Here is a 19,672-nt window from a genome sequence, read left to right on the forward strand (position 1 = left end):
AAATTTCTAACAGCCAGATCATCAGTCCCCTAGAATTCTTCTCAGTTTTGCACACATCCTCCTTACAATTACTGAAAGAATGAAAGCTAGATGTTTAAAATATTATTTGATTGATTTAAAATCCCACTTTTAAAACATTTCATCTTTCCTAACTAGGCTCAGAACTTTCTTTGAAGAGATCCTAATTATTTTGATTAATATGAACTTATTCACCATGTTTCATAATGTGTGAAAACTCAGATCTCAAAATTACTGTGTGGATTCATTCATCCATATTGGCTCTCTACTGTTACCGTACTTATTGCATTCCGAGTTAATTGTATTTATTTCTACTCAGCATTAGATTTATTTTTAACATTCTGGGTTCCCTAAGATAGTTAAGACAGATTGATTGGATAAAGCAATCAATTATGTCTGCTGATCTTCACAATTTAGCTCTAAGCCACCATCAGATTGGTGGACTTGTAGGTTAATTCTGCATTTCATAGGCCTCAATAGAGGAATAGATGAAAGAATATTTAAATAACTGACCTTGTAGCACTCAAGTCACTAGAGTTTGCCTTGTATTATGTTCTAATATTAAAATGAAATAAATTATTTTAGCTAGTATCCTCAGGGATCCCAGAAAAGAAATTGGGAAAGACTTAGATATCTTTCGAAGATTAAACATTTACAAGTTTCACAAGGAGTATGTGTGATTAAATCCCCCTTTGTAATTGTCTCAATTTTGAGCAAATATCTAGTGAATTATTATTAGACTAACTATATACACAATTTATTCAGCTCAGGTTGAACATTTTTATGAGAAATGATTTCTTTGAAAAATACTTGGATTATTTTCTAAAATATCATCAAATAATCATTTCCCTATGTATGTAATTTATGTATTTATTTATCATTTGATTTGTTTTGTATGTAAGCCAAGGCAACACTTGGGAAGCATACATTCCAAAGTCCAGTTGAAGCCCAACATTAATATTAATAAAATAATAGGGCTGTATGTTAAGCAGTCCATTGTTAAATAAACAATGCATGCTTTATTAAGGATATATAAAGATGGCATTTTGGGTACTTTGATACAAGAATTATAAAATTAGTATTCTTATTTTCTTGCCTTGGTTATCCACCTGGATAAACTTGATCTAAGGAATTTCTGATATAATAAAATAACAACAGCAGCAACAATAACAACAACAACAACAATAATAATAATAGCAATGATAATACAAATTCATATAGTACTTTCACTATATACTATATATTACTAATACTGTACTATATATTAGTATAGTTATCATTTTAGCTACTGTATTTTTCGGAGTATAAGAGGCACATCCCCGCCCCCAGAGGCTGAAAATTTGGGTGCTTATACTCCAAATGTAGTTTTTACTAATACTTTTTTTAGCCCTAATGAGGTGCTAATGTGATCTTCCATGCTCTGCTAGCTAAGCGATCTTCCCTTTGCCTGCTTCATTCATTGCTGCTCCCTCCAACAATCCGCTGAGCCTTTTTTCAGCCCTAACAAGATGCTAACAATGAAACAATCTTCCCTGCTGTGCTAGCAAGCTATCTTCTGCCTTTTTTTCCCAGTCCTAATGAGGTGCTAACCAGTGAAGCCATTTTTTGTGCTTTGCTAGTGAAGCGATCTTCCTTTTGCCTGATTTTCTCATTGTTTCTCTCTTGAAGAGAGAAAGAGAAGTGAACTGCTTTAGAAACTGTTTTTTATCCCCAACCAGCATTAGTTTGCTGGCTTTGGCATCAAAGCCAGCAAACTAATGTGTTGAAGCTGACCAGATTAAAAACTAGCTGGATGAATGCCTGGTAGGCAGATTATCTTTTCCTTATTTTCCTCCCTGAAAACTAATGTGTGTCTTTTACTCTGAAAAATATGGTAGTTTTAGTGTTGTTTTGCTATCAGATTGTACACATAGTCAGTCTTCCCTTAAGCTCTCATAGTAGAGATATAGATTGTATGTTATGAGATGCATGACGGCAAATATGCATGCCCCAAGATAATGTTGCAAGACCCAATCTGGGTCCATCATTGGGACCAAAGGTCTAGTCTTCCAAGCTTTCAAACTCTTGCTAGATCCCACCCTGCCCTCTAGACAGAGGTAGGTTCCTCCCGGTTCAGACTGGTTAACCCAAACTGATAGTAACCACTGGCGATGTACTTCTACATAGTAATTCTACATAGCTAGTCGTTGATTTGATGATGGCACTTAGCAATAGCAATAGCACTTAAACTTATATACTACTTTATAGTGCTTTACAGCACTCCCTGGGTGGTTTACAATGTCAGCATATTGCCCCTAACAATCTGGGTGCTCATTTTACCAACTTTGGAAGGATGGAAGGCTGAGTCAACCCATTGAATCTGTCAGGATCAAACTCCAGGCTATGGATGGAGTTTGCCAGCAATACTGCACTGTAACCACTGGGCCACTGGGGCTTAACAATTAATTGCTTAGCGATTGTTCAAAGTTACAACAGACCTCACGTACAACCAGGAGTGAAATGTTCCCGGTTTGCTCTTGCCTGTTGGTCAGGACACCCCCTGACCAAAGCACAGAATGCTTTGCGCATGCTCAGAAGTGGGCGGAACCTTGCAGTCCCTTCTCAACCGGCCCTCTGATGACCAACAGGCACAAGTGAACTAAAAATATTTCACCCCTGCCTACAACCCTATTTTAAAGTTACTCACATTATAGCACCCTTGAGGTCATTGAGCCTTACGACCAACTTTAGGGATGCTGCAGGGACATTCATCTACTCATCCCACCCCACAGGTCTTGGCAGCAGTCATGAACTCAAGGGGAGATTAGGCTGGCTATAGCACACATGAGTCAATGACCTAGGGCAGAGGGAGGCAAAGTTGGCTCTTCTATGACTTGTGGACTTCAACTCCCAGAATTCCTGAGCCAATCATGCTAGCACAAGAATTATGGGAGTTGACGTTCACATGTGATAGAAGAGCCAACTTTGCCTACCCCTGACCAAGGGGAAATCAGGCCATTGGGAGCTTGCAAGCTTCCAGTGATTCAGAAGACCCAACTAGGATCCCAAGATGCAAGAAGTAATGCATGGAATGCTTCAGAAAGTGGGGAACACATTGGGATGCCTAGGGCAGCCTGGACCTGTAGCAGGACTCCTGGGCCATCCCTTCTTCCCTTCACCCCATGCTCCACTTAGTAAACTGCTTAACAATTACATGGGAGGAGCAGAAATGGGGGCAGTCAATCACATGATTTCTGATTATAATGGTCGTAACTTGAGGACTACCTGCATTTTCCTTTGGAGATTCTGCTAAAGCACTTTCTAAACAGGAAGTAAATTAAATAGAATCACTGAAAACCAGACAATCTAAAGGGCCAAAGCCTCCTTCAGGAACTTGAAAACTTTTTGTAAACTGACATTAGGCAAGTAATTAGATTGGGGAATTTGTGATAGTCATTTCCATTATAATACTCTCTCTCTAGGCCTATTAGCATCTTTGCTGTTTTAGAAATGACAGGCAGAAATCTATTCTGTTTTTCCCCACTTTATATCAAACTAGGGAACCTCATAGTATTTTACCTATAGTTTTTACCTACTAGTTGTTGTTTTGAATTTTGAGGAATGCTATCTTTAAAATATTTTTAATATACTTTAGTACATTGGTCCTAAACATGTTCAAATTAAAGCCCTTCATGGCACCGGACCAGATTATCTCTGGGACCGCCTTCTGCCGCACGAATCCCAGCGACCAGTTAGGTCCCACAGAGTTGGCCTTCTCCGGGTCCCGTCGACTAAACAATGTCGTTTGACGGGACCCAGGGGAAGAGCCTTCTCTGTGGCGGCCCCAACCCTCTGGAACCAACTCCTCCCAGATATTAAAATTGTCCCCACCCTCCTCGCCTTTCGTAAGCACCTTAAAACCCACCTCTGCCGTCAGGCATGGGGGAACTGAGATATTCTTTCCCCCTAGGCCTCTACAATTTATGCATGGTATGTTTGTATGTAAATAAGGGTTTTTTAGTTGTTTTAATATTGGATTGTTACATGCTGTTTTTATCACTGTTGTTAGCCGCCCCGAGTCCACGGAGAGCGACGGCATAGAAATCAATCAATCAAACAAACAAACAAACAAACAAACAAATAGGGAAAATACACAAACATACAATGTACATTAGTACTATATCATACATCTTATTTTCCTACTGCACTAAACTTACTAATACATTTATTAGTAAGTCGCAGTAAGACCTTATAAAAATATGTAAGGACTAGACCAGTGATGGCAAACCGTTTTTGGTTCACATGCCAAAAGGGGTGTTTGTGGGTGTGCTAGTATGTGTGCATTGCCCACACCCCTCCTCTTCCCCCACGCATTCATGCACTCGCGCCCATGCTGCCCTGCATATGCACACAGGCCTTTCTGAAACTTGGTATGCAAAGATGGGTTCATACCGGTGTGGTCCAGAGTGCAGCACCGATAGGAACCCACTGATGCAATTTTCGGCATTCCCCCCCCCCCGGTGTCTCCATGTTGGAAGAAGCCCTCTGGTCTGCCCTCATCTTAATGTCTTTGTCCAAAACACAACTGAGAAGCTCCTTCTCAGGAGACGCCAGAAAAAAATAGCCAAAAATTGCATCAGTGAGTTGCTACCAGTACGGCACTCCGGACCACACCAGTATGAACTCACCATTACTGGTAGTTGAATAAAGTGCGTTTTTCTGAACTTCCAATTTGTCCATTGGGGCATTTTTAAAAATTTTTTTTTTGCCAATGGGGCTTCAGAGAAGCTTCCCTGAAGCGTCCGGAGGCTGAAACGGCCTTTCCTAAGGCCGAAAATCAGCTGGAGCTGAAACATGGAAAAGTCTCACGTGCCCTCCCATATAGCTCCACGTACCAGCTGTGGCATGCGTACCATAGGTTTGCCATCATGGGACTAGACAGTCTAAGTGGGAACCAGCAGTTGCGCCTAATGTAAGTGCATAATCCCTATCCTGTTTAAATTAAATGAATGTGTTATTTGGCTGTGGAAGGATACAACTAGTGAAGGGCTACCAAAGTTTTTACTACCACACTGTGGGCGTGGCTTATGCAGGAGGCCCTGCATTTTCTTTCAACATCTTTCAGTGTGAATTGGGTGGAGCTCCATTTTCCACTACCCCATTGCATTCCCCCCTGTCCAGGAAGTAGCCCACCTCTGGATACAACTGAAAGTGAAATCAAAACAGTGAATTTGCCTCCGGAGGAATGAGGTAAAGCTGTCCAACAAAGTAAGACGAATCAGGATAATTGATTGTGGTCTCCTTGTTTAATTTCAATTAAGGGCATTAATATTGTTATTGTTACATCATTGTTGCAGTCTTTGCTAAGCTTTGCCATCTAAATCTTGCCTATCACACTATTTTGTTCTCTTTTTGTAGATACTTAAGTTGCATTACCAACTATTGCTCTTGAAATTATTTGGTATTTATTGTTTATTTATTGAATTTGTATGCTGCCCCTCTCCGTAGACTCGGGGCGGAAATTAACTGTTCAAAAACATGTTTTAATCTTTGCTAGAAAGCATTTTATGTCCCATTGGATGGAAAAATAATACAAGACCAGTTTCTAAATTAAGGACGTAAGCCATGCATGTTCAAATTTCCAACTGCTATATTAATCAATCAGCTCTCTAGAAAGGACCCAAAACCCTCCAACATAATCCTTAAATATGTCTGCCATCAAGACAACAATTACATTGCTGCAGCAAATAAAATTATATAAGGCTTAAATTATATTTGTTGTATTGTCATCAGTCCCGTCTATAAACTGAAAAGTGGTCAATCACATTTCTAAAATACATACTCCATGCTCCTTGTACACAGTTAGAGCTTGGCTGTTGTTTCTTGAGGCATTCTAAGAATTTGACCTGGCAGATTATATTAATTTTTATATTTAAAAAGGGAGTGGGATATTACTGAACCTTAATTCTTTCTACTACTGATTTCTGGATGTTACCTACTGACGTACATAGCACAGATTTACATGGTCGCCACTGATGAAGCAGTGGGAGAAACGAACTACTATCAATGGCCAGCAGGCTACTGAGGAAGCTCTTAAAAGCAGCTTCCAGCTGAGGAATAAAGATGCTGAACTGTTCCTACATCTTCCCTCTTCATTCCCATGCAGATCTAACACTGGGCTTCCCCCACCCCATTTTTCTAGTCCCACAGAGATATACGTCTAGTAGATTGGCTGAGACCACAGGGTAAAGCTACAGATCAGACATATTTCTAATGAGTTTTTCCTCAGTGTTCAGATCCTAGCCCTAGGTCCTGCTTTAAGGTAGCAGTTTGATAGTATCTCTTGACACCACTTATCTCTCAGAGAGATCTTTACCGACAATTTTCAATGTATGTGAGAAGAATTTTACATCATATATTTACTTTCAAGTAATGAAAGGGACAAAGTTTTTTCAGATTCCTGCCTATTTTTCTTCCCTCCACCCCCCAAAAAGCAAAAATCCATTGTTTTTGAGGTTTAAATATTAAATTGTATTTATTTATGTATGTAGTCACCCATTTGCCAACTAATTTTGGATGGATTCTCAAATCTAAACATTAATGGAAGAAATAGATCAATCATAAAAAAAGCCAGACATTAAAACTTATAATGTCAGGATCAATTATTCATAATACTCACTAACATTTCAGTCCAGTGCTAAGGGAAAAAGTCAGGTCTTAAGAGTCTTTCTAAATACATGTAGTCCTTGATGTATGGCCACAATTGAGCCAAAAAAATTGTATTGCTGAGTAAGAAATTTATTAAATGAATCTTAGGATTTTTCTTGTGACATTTGTTAAATTAATCCCTGACGTTGCTAAGTTAGTGACACTGTTGTTATCTGAAATAGTCTCAAGACTCACTAATGTTGCCATTAGATCTTTGCCCCCTGCCCAATGAATGTGTTGAGAGAATGTGGAGTGAATGGAATGATTGTTTTTTATGTTTTTTGGTTTTTTTTTTTTTAGGTTTTTAATTAGTTAATTGGATTTAAGATATTGTGTACTGTATATTTTATATGTTGTGAGCTGCCCCGAGTCCCCGGAGAGGGGCGGCATAGCAATCCAATTAATAAGTAAATGATAAAATAAATAAAGTTAGAATCATAAAAAGTAATTTCCTTTGGGACTCTTCATGCTAATTATTAGTATTATTTCCAGGGGCTCTGAAAAATTCTATGCCTTTTGCTGTGGAGATTCTGATGGTGGAGATGCTGTTATTAAGTCTTCTGCCCTTTTATCTCTTGACTGTTTAGCTATTATTTATGGCAAGATTTATAAGGCTACACAGCTCAACAGCATGACTCTGGGTGGCATACAGCAGAAAAACCCCCCAACCTTCTATCATCTCCTAGACTACCAAGCAGCATATCAAAACAACTGAAATTGATAACTCAACTGGCCCCTAGTGCCTGGGGGATTGCCAGTTGCTCATGTATCTTTCTTTATTTCTGTCTGCTTATGCTTGCCTTTTGCCCATTTTGTTAGTTAAGTGTTATTGATGTGTGCTGATGTATAATAAATAACCACCAAACTATATATATTTACTACTGAATAAGGTAGTATATGTGCCTGCTCTGATCTGGACTTAGAGATCGACTGGGAGCATGCTAGGTGCAGATTAAACTGCAAATCATCCATAATAAATTTCCAACATCTGTAACCTGTGGAGAAGCTTTCTGAAGCTTCATATTCAACAAGCCCCACTGTCTACTTAAAAGAGGGGTGTACATAAAAAGCACATACGTAGTTAAACAAATTCTTCCCACACCTTGGCAAAATGTTCACTACAGAGGACTCTGGCAGCAATTTATCTGGTTGTTTAATCCCTTCTTCTGGGTCAGGACTCCAGTCCCCCTTTATCTCCTCCAACTGATTTATTGATTTTTCCTAGCCTGGGAAAGTTTTACAGCATCTCTCAACTCTAGCTAAGAATACCAACCAATTTCATGATTCCTTTGCAATTCACAAACTGCCCTTATTTACTTACTTATTTTAGCATATCCTCCCTCCCTTCCTCCATATCTCTCTGTCTCTGTCTGTCTCTGTCTGTCTGTCTGTCTATCTGTCTGTCTCTCTATATATATATATATGTATAGATAGATAGATAGAGAGAGAGAGAGAGAGAGAGAGAGATAGAGAGAGAGAGAGAGAGAGACTTGATAAATTGACACTTAAAGACGGACAATAAGTAATTACAATTGGGCTTGAAAAATTGCCCCAGACCACACCTGAGTGAAGGAGTGGAACATCTGCCAATTTGAACTGAGGTAACAGAATGTGAGGCAACTGGCAGTTGAAACACTGTTCTTTTCAGGTGGGGAGTAGTAGTAGTATGTCTAGCTCCTTAACATCAGAGCTTCTAAATAATACTGTAATATAAGAAATACTAATGATCTGATGGTCATTTTGAAAAATCCTTTCTTAGCGAGCACCTCGAAGCCAAGAGGAACCTATGTGCCAACTTTCAAGTTTGTAGGCTTTAGGGTTCTGGATATTTTGTGATGATGCATGAGTGGTATTTGGCTTTTATATACTATACAGTCTAGAGTAGACTAGACTAGACTCTCTCTCTCTCAGTCTCTACTAAGAAGTAGTAGAGGTACACATTCTGTGTGTACCTCTACTACTTCTTATTTACTAATGGCTATCTTCGAGTTTGCCTTAGTATAAGTCATTATCTCCTATTCCCTTTCTCTTACCCCCTTTCACTCTACCAATACCCATTTTTGCGACCACTTGAAGTTATGGTGGCACTGATAAAAGTGACCTCTCCATCTTCACCCACCCACCCAATTCCTCGCATGCCCCTTCCCCGCCACCCCCGTTTTTTCCACGCAACTCCCAAAGCTGTGCACCCACCCGGCACAGCCCCCACCCCAAAGATTGGCTTGCCCAGACGCTCCTGTCTGGAACAGAGAGAGAGGAGGAGGGAGATCTTCTGGAGAGTGGAAGGGGCTTCTGGGATCTCAGCAAAGGCTGTGGTCTTGCTCTCTGAAGTCCCGTGGCACATGGGGGTACCTCTGGGTTGGCGAGGCAGGGTGGTGGAGGTGGCGCAGAGTGAGGGGTGGTGTGCAGATGAGATGGGGACCCTCGCCAGGGGAGGAGAAGGAAGAGGAAGAGGAATGGCAGTAGCTGGCCCTCCCGCGGAGTGTGCAGACATTGTTTCAAAGCAGCGGGGTGAGAGGCAGAGCTCTGCATGCGTGCGCACACCTTGCACACCTGGGGTGGAGAAAATGGGGATGTAAGAGGCAGGCAGACATGTGCATGCATGGCCGGAGGTGGAGGGGTCTCTGGGGTTCTGCAGCCACTCCCCTCTTCTTCTTCTCCCTCTGAAGCCAAGGGAGGCGGGGGAAAGAGATGCAGGGGAGATTGTGGAACTCGGCTTCTTTTCCACTCTTGGCCATGCAGTTAGGAAGGGGGAGGTCTGCTGCAGAATTGGGTCTGGGGGACATCGCCGTGGTCCCGGTTGCCCGCAGGCCACGAGTTTGAGACCCCTGACTTAGAGAAAGATCTGTGAACGCTTGGACACAATGGAAAATCAATATATATGACCTTCTCAATGAGTTAAAATACCCTTTTCAGCAAAAAGGAAGAGAAGTTCCAAAGGAGATAAGATTTTTCTAAGGAATATTGTATGGCTATGGTTTATACATATTTCAAGATGTCTAATGATTTTGAGAAAATTGATTTCTGTTGTGCAAACTACTTGATTAAAATTTTTAAGACAAAGGTCTTCAAACCTGGCAACTTTAAGACTTGTGGACATCAACTCCCAGGATTCTCCTGCCATCCAGCTGGAGAACTCTGGGAGTTTAAGTCCACAAGTCTTAAAGTTGCCAAGTTTGGGGACTCCTGGTTTAGGAACACCTGTGATACAATTTTCAAACAGTCTATTATTTCACAAACCATTTGGGAAGATTATTCATTGAAATGAGCTTTCACAAAATCTCACAAACGTGCAAATACTAGTGTCCAACCAGATCTCGTTATAATATAATCCTTCAAGGGGATTATTTACAAGCTAGCAGTTAATCATATGCCTACAGACAATTATATAAATATTTTAAAAGTTATTGCAAACGTTTTTTCCCTTTTAACAACTCTGTAAACTCTTGCATCTCAATATGCTTGTAAGTGTTCTGCAGCTTGTAAAGTATTTGGATAATAAATTCTGACACTGAAAAAGGTGACTTATGACCATTGTTCACACTTGTTACAGGACCCCTGTGGTCACATGATTTACATTCGGATGCTTGAAAACTGACTCACATTTATGACAGTTGAGGTGTCCGAACCATGACCTGGTAGACTAAGAATCTCCATAGATGTCCCAGGGTCATGTGATTCCCCCTTTGCAAACCTTCAGACAAGCAAAATCAATGGGGAAGCAAGATTCACTTAACAAATGTGGCAAGAATACTTATAAAATGAGGCAAAGCTCACTTAACAAATGTCTCGCTTACCAACCTAAATTTTGGACTCATCTGTGGTTATAAATCGAAGACTACATCTTCTCATCCTGCTCACAATCTTTTTGGACTGCTGCCTTCTGGCAGAAGATACAGAACAATTAAAACTCGAAACATACGTTTTCTGAATAGTTTTTATCTCAGAGCTATAATTGCATTTAACAATGTTCTAGGGCAGAGGTCCCCAACCTTTTTTGCACCAGGGACCGGCTTTAAGCTACACCAATTTTCCACGGCCTGGGGGGGGGGGGGGGGCTTTGGTCATATGGGGGTGGGGTTATGGAGGGGTGGAGCTTAGTGACGCAGCCCTCCACATTTCTCCACAGGGCGGAGAGAATCAGGAAGCTCCTTTGGCGGCTGGGGGCTGCCTGGCTTTGTGATTTTGGCTGGGGGGGGGTTAGGAAGGTCCTACTTTTCCACCCCCCAGCCAAAAATTCAAAGCCTATCTGCTGGATACGGGCGATGAGAGGGACAGAGCGGCGCGGAAGCCTCTTGCAGCAGCTGCTACAGCCACCGGCTTCCGCGCTGCTCGTCCCACCCATCGCCCGTATCCAGCAGAAGCTGCTGCCCGAGTGCTCTTGGCTGGCGGGATTCAAAGTGCTGGGGTGGGGGGTGTCCCGACAGCCCCCCCACCCCAGTGCTTCGCCTCCCGCTGGGACACCCCCCACCCCAGCACTTTGAATCCCACCGGCCAAGAGCACTCGGGCAGCAGCTTCTGCTGGATACGGGCGATGGGTGGGACGAGCAGCGCGGAAGCCGGCGCGGAAGCCTCTTGCAGCAGCTGCTACAGCCACCGGCTTCCGCGCTGCTCGTCCCACCCATCGCCCGTATCCAGCAGAAGCTGCTGCCCGAGTGCTCTTGGCTGGCGGGATTCAAAGTGCTGGGGTGGGGGGTGTCCCGACAGCCCCCCCACCCCAGTGCTTCGCCTCCCGCTGGGACACCCCCCACCCCAGCACTTTGAATCCCAGCGGCCAAGAGCACTCGGGCAGCAGCTTCTGCTGGATACGGGCAATGGGTGGGATGAGCGGTGCGGAAACCTCTTGTAGCAGCTGCCACAGCCACCGGCTTCAGCGCCGCTCGTCCCGCTCATTGTCCGTGTCTGGCAGAAGCTGCTGCCCGAGTGCTCTTGGCCGGCGGGATTCAAAGTGCTGGGGTGGGGGGTGTCCCAGCGGGAGGCAAAGCACTGGGGTGGGGGGGTTGTCAGGACACCCCCCACCCCAGCACTTTGAATCCCGCCAGCCAAGAGCACTCGGGCAGCAGCTTCTGCCAGACACGGGGAATGAGCGGGACGAGCGGCGCCGAAGCCGGTGGCTGTGGCAGCTGCTGCAAGAGGCTTCCGCGCCGCTCTGTCCCACTCATCGCCCGTATCCAGCAGATAGGCTTTGAGTTTTTGGCTGGGGGGGGACTTAGGAAGGTCCTACTTCCCCCCCCCAGCCAAAAACTCAAAGCCTATCTGCTGGATACGGGCGATGAGTGGGACAGAGCGGCGTGGAAGCCTCTTGCAGCAGCTGCCACAGCCACCGGCTTCGGCGCCGCTCGTCCCGCTCATCGCCCGTATCCAGCAGATAGGCTTTGAGTTTTTGGCTGGGGGGGGGAGAAGTAGGACCTTCCTAACTCCCCCCCAGCCAAAATCACAAAGCCAGGCAGCCCCCAGCCGCCAAAGGAGCCTCCTGATTCTCCCCGCCCTGCCCGACGCACCACCCTGTCCTGCATAATGTCCTCTGCCGGGAGGGCAGTGGCGCCGCGGACCGGCTGGAAAACCCCAACGGCCCGGTCCCGGTCCGCGGACCGGCGGTTGGGGACCTCTGTTCTAGGGGGTCACTATCAATGAACTGCTGGACAATGCTTCTTGGTCTGTTGTGTGGATGTTGGATGGTTCAGGTGGGAATATGTGGCAGGTTGAGCATGTTCTTTTGGCGGCATACGAATTTCATCGCATAGGTATACTGTGCATATACATACAATGACAATAAAGTTTGCTATTTATTTATTTATTTATTTATTTATTTATTTATTTATAATGAGGTTATCACTAATAATCGAATTGAACCAACATTTAATATATATATGAAGAAAACACAAAATAGCACAAAAAACATGTCATTCCTGATGAAAAGAAATAGAATTTAGTGGTCCCTTTACTAGGCTTCACCCGATGAGTACAAGGCCAACAACTTTGGCTGATTGTGTCAGAAAAGTTAAAAGCAGTGCTTTTCCTTCTCTGGCAATGCTGACATCAAGCTCACCATGATTCCTGCCCGTAACTCTGTTTGTTGGGAGCACCCAGGGGTAAAATGCTCCCAGTTCACTCATGCCTGTCGGTTGTTGGAGACCAGGTTGCAAGGCTCCACCCACCAACCCAGACACTGCCATTTGGGTTCTTTTACCCTCTGTGCATGAACCGAACACTTTTCACCCTGGACCTGGTGAGTGGGCTACCGGGCAGGTGTGGGCGGGGCCAATCAGGGGTGATTTTTACTGGCTCTGCAAACTGATTCAAATTGTCCCTCTTCCAAGCTGGGCTGAGGTGGTCGAATTTCCAAAGCTAATGAATGAGACAAGTAGAGGTAATTGGGAAGACCCTGTGAAATGCTTTATAAATGATTATCAGCACTTTGAATTGAACTCAGAAGTGGATTAGTAATTAATGCAACATACGGACTGTTGTGGTTGGCTATGACCCAACTCCTGCCCCAAGGAATGTGGATGTGGATGTCTTTTGCTCCCAATAGAATCTGCCGACGAAGTCTCCTCTGACCAAGGAAGCGTGAGTGACAGGAAAGGGGAGTTTGGCAGACAGCCCAGGAGGAGATCAATCATCCTTATCATCCCTGGATTCTGAACAAGAACTTATGACAGACCCACGCATGTGTAAAGTGATGCATAGGAGAGAACAACTGACGTATTATTACAGGAGATAAGTGAGGCCACCTGTGGTTGGGTGGGGCTGCTGTAATTAGTGCTACAGTTAAAAAGAGCAGCGTGCTGGTTTAGCCTTGTGAAAGTTTATCTGATTCATAGTTTCATCAAGATCGTGGTTTTGCTGTTTCCCTGTTCAAGACTTTCCTGTGTGGACTTTCTGGACTTTGGAATTGGACTCAATTTCCCAGTTACTGGATGAGAAATTGGATTGCATTTAACCTGTGCCTTGTGTGTACCAGAAAATCCCTTTGACATTTAAAAAGGGACTTTTTTCTGCTTTTCTGTTGATAAAGACTTTTGGTTTTCCTTCTATCATGTGGTGTGTGTCTTTTTGGACTAATTACCCTGTAATTACGGGCGGTTGGGACACACTGGCAGAACACAGGTAATCCTTGATTTTCAACTGTAATCGAGCATGCTCATTATGGTGTAGATCATGGTGATTATCGTGTAGGTCATCATGTGAGCACACAATTTTGTGACCGTTTTGCAGTGGCCAGTGTTTGTTAAGTGATTGTGGGACTCATTTAAGCAAACACAATGGTAGCCAAACAAGCACAGTGGTTGTTAAAGCAATCTACTCTTTGCTATTCAGAATTTTTTTGGCAAAAAACCAGAAATAAATGCTGATTTTCACCAAAACAATAATAAATAATGGTCATGTGACCACAAGATGCTGCAAATGTGTATAAATGAAGGCTGATTGCCAAAATGTGGTCACATGATGACAATAGGGCAGCCGTCAGGATTGTACATATTTTTTGAGGGATCTGTCATAACTTTGAACAGTTGCTGAATTTTACAAAGTCTTCACAAAATGTTTTTAATTTCCTGCCACAGAAGAATATACACACATATTTTCAGGCAATGTATTATTCATTAGCTCAATTCATTTATTTATGGCTCTATGCATACTGCTAGCAACACATTTGCTGGGAGATTAAATTCTTGCTTTTTTATTGCAAGTCTTTTTTATATTATTATTCAATAGTTTTGACAACTGTATCAATTTTAGCATGGCCTCACTTTCTATTTGTATGCTTTACATCTTAGTAATGGATTTAATGGCTCTGTTATCTATGTGTTCTTTGTGTGAATACAGTAGCTGTATCACTGGTCACTTGTGGTGTACTTTTGACTTACTGTGTCTTACAGAGTGATATATTCTGGAATTGTTATATGAAAAGCGAGCACAAATACAGTGGTACCTCTACTTATGAACACTTCTATCTACGAACTTTTCAAGATACGAACCGTGTGTTCAAGATTTTTTTGCCTCTACTCACGAACCATTTTCTATTTATGGACCCTCACTTCTCTCTCAGCTGCTCCTGCTGCTGCTGTGAGCAGTGGCCCAAACAGTGCATGTCGGAGGATATCTCCATATCCCTGCCACTTTCCCCTCTAACCCTCTGCTTCCTCCACTACCTGCAGCCGCCCCATCCTGCTACCAAAATCCCCCTAGCCTACCGCTTCCTTCTCTCCATCTCGCTGCCAAAATCATCCCTCCAGATGCTTCCTATGCCATCCCAAATTTCCTCCAAAATCACCTCAAAATGCTTCCTGTGCCACCCCAACTCGCTCCCAAAATCACACCTACAAAAGCTTCATATGCTGCTCCAAATCACCCCAAAAATCACCCCTCCAAAAGCTTCCTACACCACCTCAAATTGCCTCCAAATCACCCCTCCAAAAGCTTCCTATGCCGCCCCAAATCACTCCCAAAATTACCCCTCCAGATGCTCCCTATGCCACCCCAAATCGAGTTGCTAACGAAGGCAAATGGATTGAAGGAGAAACAAGGCATTTCGAAAGGAAAGGGGATTTTGAAAGATTTTGGAAGAGATTTTGGGTAGCATAGGAAGTTTTTGGAGGGTTGATTTTGGGAGCGATTTGGGGCAGCGTAGGAAGCCTTTGGAGGGGTGATTTTGGGAGCAATTTGAGGCGTCGTAGGAAGTTTTTTGGGGGGTGATTTTGGGAGAAATTTGGGGTGGTGTTAGCCTTTGTTAGGACCTCCATTCCTCGCTTTCCTTGCTATCTATCTCCATTCCGTTAGCCTTCACTTTGTCCACCTGCTGCTTTTTTTAAAACCTTAAAGTTTGGATTTTCCTAATGGGTTTGTTGCATGCATTATTTGCTTTTACATTGATTCCTATGGAAAAAATTGCTTCTACTTTCCAACTTTTCTACTTACGAACCTGGTCACGGAACGAATTAAGTTCGTAAGTAGAGGTACCATTGTATTCTCTGCTTGCATGGAAGAAAATAATAATTTATTAATATTTTACCATTAAGTTCTATCATCCCATATTTTATCAATGTTTTCTCCATGCTTTAATTAACATCTATGTCAAGATTATGTGTTATGACTTGCTATTATCTTCTTACTATTTAGGATTGTTTGTTTTGCATTTTATCTCTTGCTAATTTCACTCCATATTCTCTGCTGTTATCTTTCCTGTTACCATTCTTATTAGTGATAAGGGCTGGGAATGTTAGGCTGATTCATTTTACATTTGTTTTCATCCGATGGGGGGTAGGGGGAAACATGTTAATCTCCCTGTCTGCACTGTATATTATAAGAAATTCATCCATAAATTGGAGAGTGGCATGATATAGAGTGCCACAAAGTTCATTCCAAAGTTCTTCAACATGGCTGTTTATGAATAAACTGATAGGAAGGAAGGCTGATAAAATTTGTGGGTGGCGCAAAATTGCCTAGGACAGATACATATTTAAGACAGAAATAAAAACTAAACTTTGTATGTTAGAGAAGAAGATAAAAGTAACAGAATGAAACTTAATATTGATAAATGCCAAGTTATCAATGTAGGAGACAAAACCTGAAAGCAGAAATATGTGAGAAGTATAAAGTGACCAAATGTCCCACTTTTGGTGGGACTGTCCCGATTTTAAGCACTTTGTCCCATGTCCCGTGCTTTTTTTAAAAAAGTCCCGATTTTTGGATTGCATGACAAGCTGGGGTTTGTGATTGCTGTTCCTCCCGCTCCTGCTGGTTCCTAGCAAAGCACTCAGCTTGTGACCCTTTCAAAGCACGTTTTCACCAGAAACCACCTCAGCAAACTGGGGCCCTCAAAAGAAGAAGAAGAAGATTGTTGGGATGACGCTTTTGCCACCCCAGCTCTCTTCACCTCTGTTCGAAAACACTGGCGGGAAACACTGGCATGAGCCAGAAAAAGTTATGGTGCTAAAAGTGAGCCCCCCTTCCCCTCCCCTCTCATCCCCTTTCCTGGTTTCCTCCCCCCCCCCGCCTCTCTGAAGGCTGGAGGTGAAGTTTGGTGTGTCCTGGGTTGCTTTTTGTGTATGTGACGGGCAGGGCCAGGCAGGCGGTGCTCCCACCGGTTCCTTGCCTGGCTCCTCTGCAGCCCCTACCAGCCAGAGGGCCCAGGGAGAGGTGGGCAGAATTGCTGGGCAGGCTGCCAGCCTGAACACAGCAGGAACTTCACCTCCCCGAATAGCAGCACTGGGCAGCAACCCCAATGTCCCGCCAGGTCCAGCCAAATGCCACCCCTCTCTGCCTGGCATAAAGGACCCAGGCCCCGTCCACCTTTGGCCGGCCTCATGGCTGCGGAGCTGCTGGTGGGAATACTGCAGGAAATCCCAGGTTCTTGCCACGTTTTCCAGCCACTCCACAAGGCTCATCTCGCCACCTTCCAAGGGCTTTGGGACCCTGGCCCTCCCACCTTTCTGGGCAGCCCAGAGGTGGCAGCCCTGCTGGGGACCAAAATGGCAGCCTCACCTTTGGCTTGTGTCCTCATCTGGGGGGGCGGGCTACTCTATGGAACCGCTTTTTGTTGGCTTTACTTAGGGGTCTGACTTCCTTGCTTGCTGTAAAGCCAGATTTCAGCAAGGAAAGGATTGCAGACACATTAATGCAATCTTGCCAGTTCAGAACCAGTTCACTAAACTCAATAAAAGGACCCTAGTCAGAATAGTAAGTATGGCATCAGAAGGAAACGTATGTGTGTGTGTTTGGAAGAGGATTAGAGAAACCCCCCCCCCATCAATGGTGTCCCTCTTTATCAATTTTAAAATCTGGCCACCTTAGAGATGTAGGATTCTTAGGCTGTTAATAGCATTTGTGAAAGACTATTGGAACAATATTTGATTTAAAATGAACATTCTGCTTGAATTTATATGCGGTGTGTGCAGATTGGACATGTTGAAGAATTATTCAAGAAATTACAACAGATTCATATACATTCACTGCAGAGCAGGGATTCAAAAAATTCTGACCAGTTTTGGAGAACTGGTAGCAGAAATTTTGAATAGTTTGGAGAACTGGTAAATACCCCTTCTGATTGACCCCGCCACCATCTATTTTCTGCCTCCCAAGTCCCAGCTGATTTGGAGGAAATGGGGATTTTGCAATAACCTTCCCCTGGAGGGGTGGGAATAGAGATTTTACAGTATCCTTCCTCTGCCACGCCCACCAAACCATGCCACATCCACCAAGCCATGCCCATAGAACCAGTAGTAAAAAAAAAAATTGAATCCCACCACTGATTTGGTGAGGGGGATCGGGGTTCTAAAATAAAGTTATAGGGGGGAAAGGTGGAAGAAAATTTTAGAGATAGGATATTTTATAACTTTGAAAAATAAATACTCACTGTAATTTCGGTATTTGTTATTAAGAAAGGGAAGATGGTTTCTCATTGGTTTTCATCATTATTTTTGCTATAACTGGAAACATGCTGCTAGTACATTATGTAGAAATAAAAGCAACTCTGAGGTACTGTAAATAATTCTAGGAGGCCTCAGTAGGTTGTATATCCATTAATGGCTGGCAGAGGTTTTCCTCTAAAAGCAGAGAAGAAACTTTCATATCCAAAGCAGGAGAAAGCATGTAAATCCTATAGATAACATAATTCACAATTTCTTTATATAGTGAGAAAGAATATTTTCAATACATGTCCTAGTCCAGTGATGGTTAAATTTTTCTTATCCCATGCCAAAAACTCACGCATTTAACCCTCCTCGGGTCTAAAAGGACCCGAAATGAAGTTTGAGACCCTGTAAAAAAAATTTCCCTGCATATCTGAAACTTGAAATTCCATGACTTTTTCTCATTTGAGGGGTTCTTTCTAAGGGTGGTGGGCTTTTTTTTGGGGGGGGGGGTGTATAGTTTTTGCTTGGCAAAAAAAGTTACCAATGTTATCTTCTGGGTCCTTTTAGACCCGGAGTATAAAAGGGTTGGTTCTAGCTACTGGAATGGTCTTTTTGAATACTTTTTTCACTAGTATACTAATTTGAACATTACTGAACACAATGATATGAAAATTGAAATGAAAAATATTAATGCTTATTTGTTTATTTTGCTCAGAAAAGCCCCCCCCATTTTTGTGAAATTGTGTTCATTTTCATCTAGATTAGGCTGCAAAATCTTACTTTTTGACCATCTTTGGCATCGAAATACTAATTTGAACATTTCTGAACACAATGATATGAAAATTGAAATGAAAAAAATGATGCTTATTTGTTTATTTTGTTCAGAAAAGGGCTTCCCCCCACCTGTGTGCACTTTTTTCAATTTATAGATAGAATAGCCTGCCAAATCAGAATTTTTTGATCATCTTTGGCATTGGCATACTAATTTGAACATTTCTAAACATAATGAAGTGAAAAAAAAAATGTCTTGAACACTTGTCGTCCCCCGGATCATATATGACCCAAAGTAAAAAAAGGTTGGTTCTAGCTATTGGAATGGTTTTTTTGAATACTTTTTTTGCTAGTATACTAATTTGAACATTTCTGAACACAATGAAATGAAAATTGAAATGAAAAAAATTAATGCTTATTTGGGGTTTTTTTGCACATCAAAATAAACATAAGCATTAATTTTTTCACTTCAATTTTCATTTCATTGTGTTCAGAAATGTTCAAATTAATATACTAGTGAAAAAAGTATTCAAAAAGACCATTCCAGTAGTTAGAACCAACATTTTTATAATCCGGGTCTAAAAGGACCCGGAGGATAACAAATGTATAGTAAATGCGAGGAGGGTACCAGGGTTAATTTTATACCATTTTAGTTAGAAAACCAGTACCTTTTTGGTTTTTGTAAATTATCTATTTCAAAGTATGCATCCATTTTTGTTTGTGATATTCTCTAGCAAAACAGATTTTTACAGTTGTTAAATAGTATATAGTTTTTTATCAATTTCTTTGGAAACTGTCTGATGCATCTTTCACTGTCATTAATTGTTCCACAATTCTCCTAA

General features: G+C 42.5%; 1 protein-coding gene across 1 annotated transcript in view; it reads left to right on the top strand.

Annotated features, from left to right (window-relative positions):
* LOC139169905 (bifunctional heparan sulfate N-deacetylase/N-sulfotransferase 4) overlaps positions 1–19,672 on the top strand; it is a 178,893-nt gene that overhangs the window by 20,670 nt on the left and 138,551 nt on the right. The window lies entirely within an intron of this gene.

The sequence above is a fragment of the Erythrolamprus reginae genome, chromosome 7 (assembly GCF_031021105.1).
Source record: "Erythrolamprus reginae isolate rEryReg1 chromosome 7, rEryReg1.hap1, whole genome shotgun sequence".
Classification (NCBI taxonomy): domain Eukaryota; kingdom Metazoa; phylum Chordata; class Lepidosauria; order Squamata; family Dipsadidae; genus Erythrolamprus; species Erythrolamprus reginae.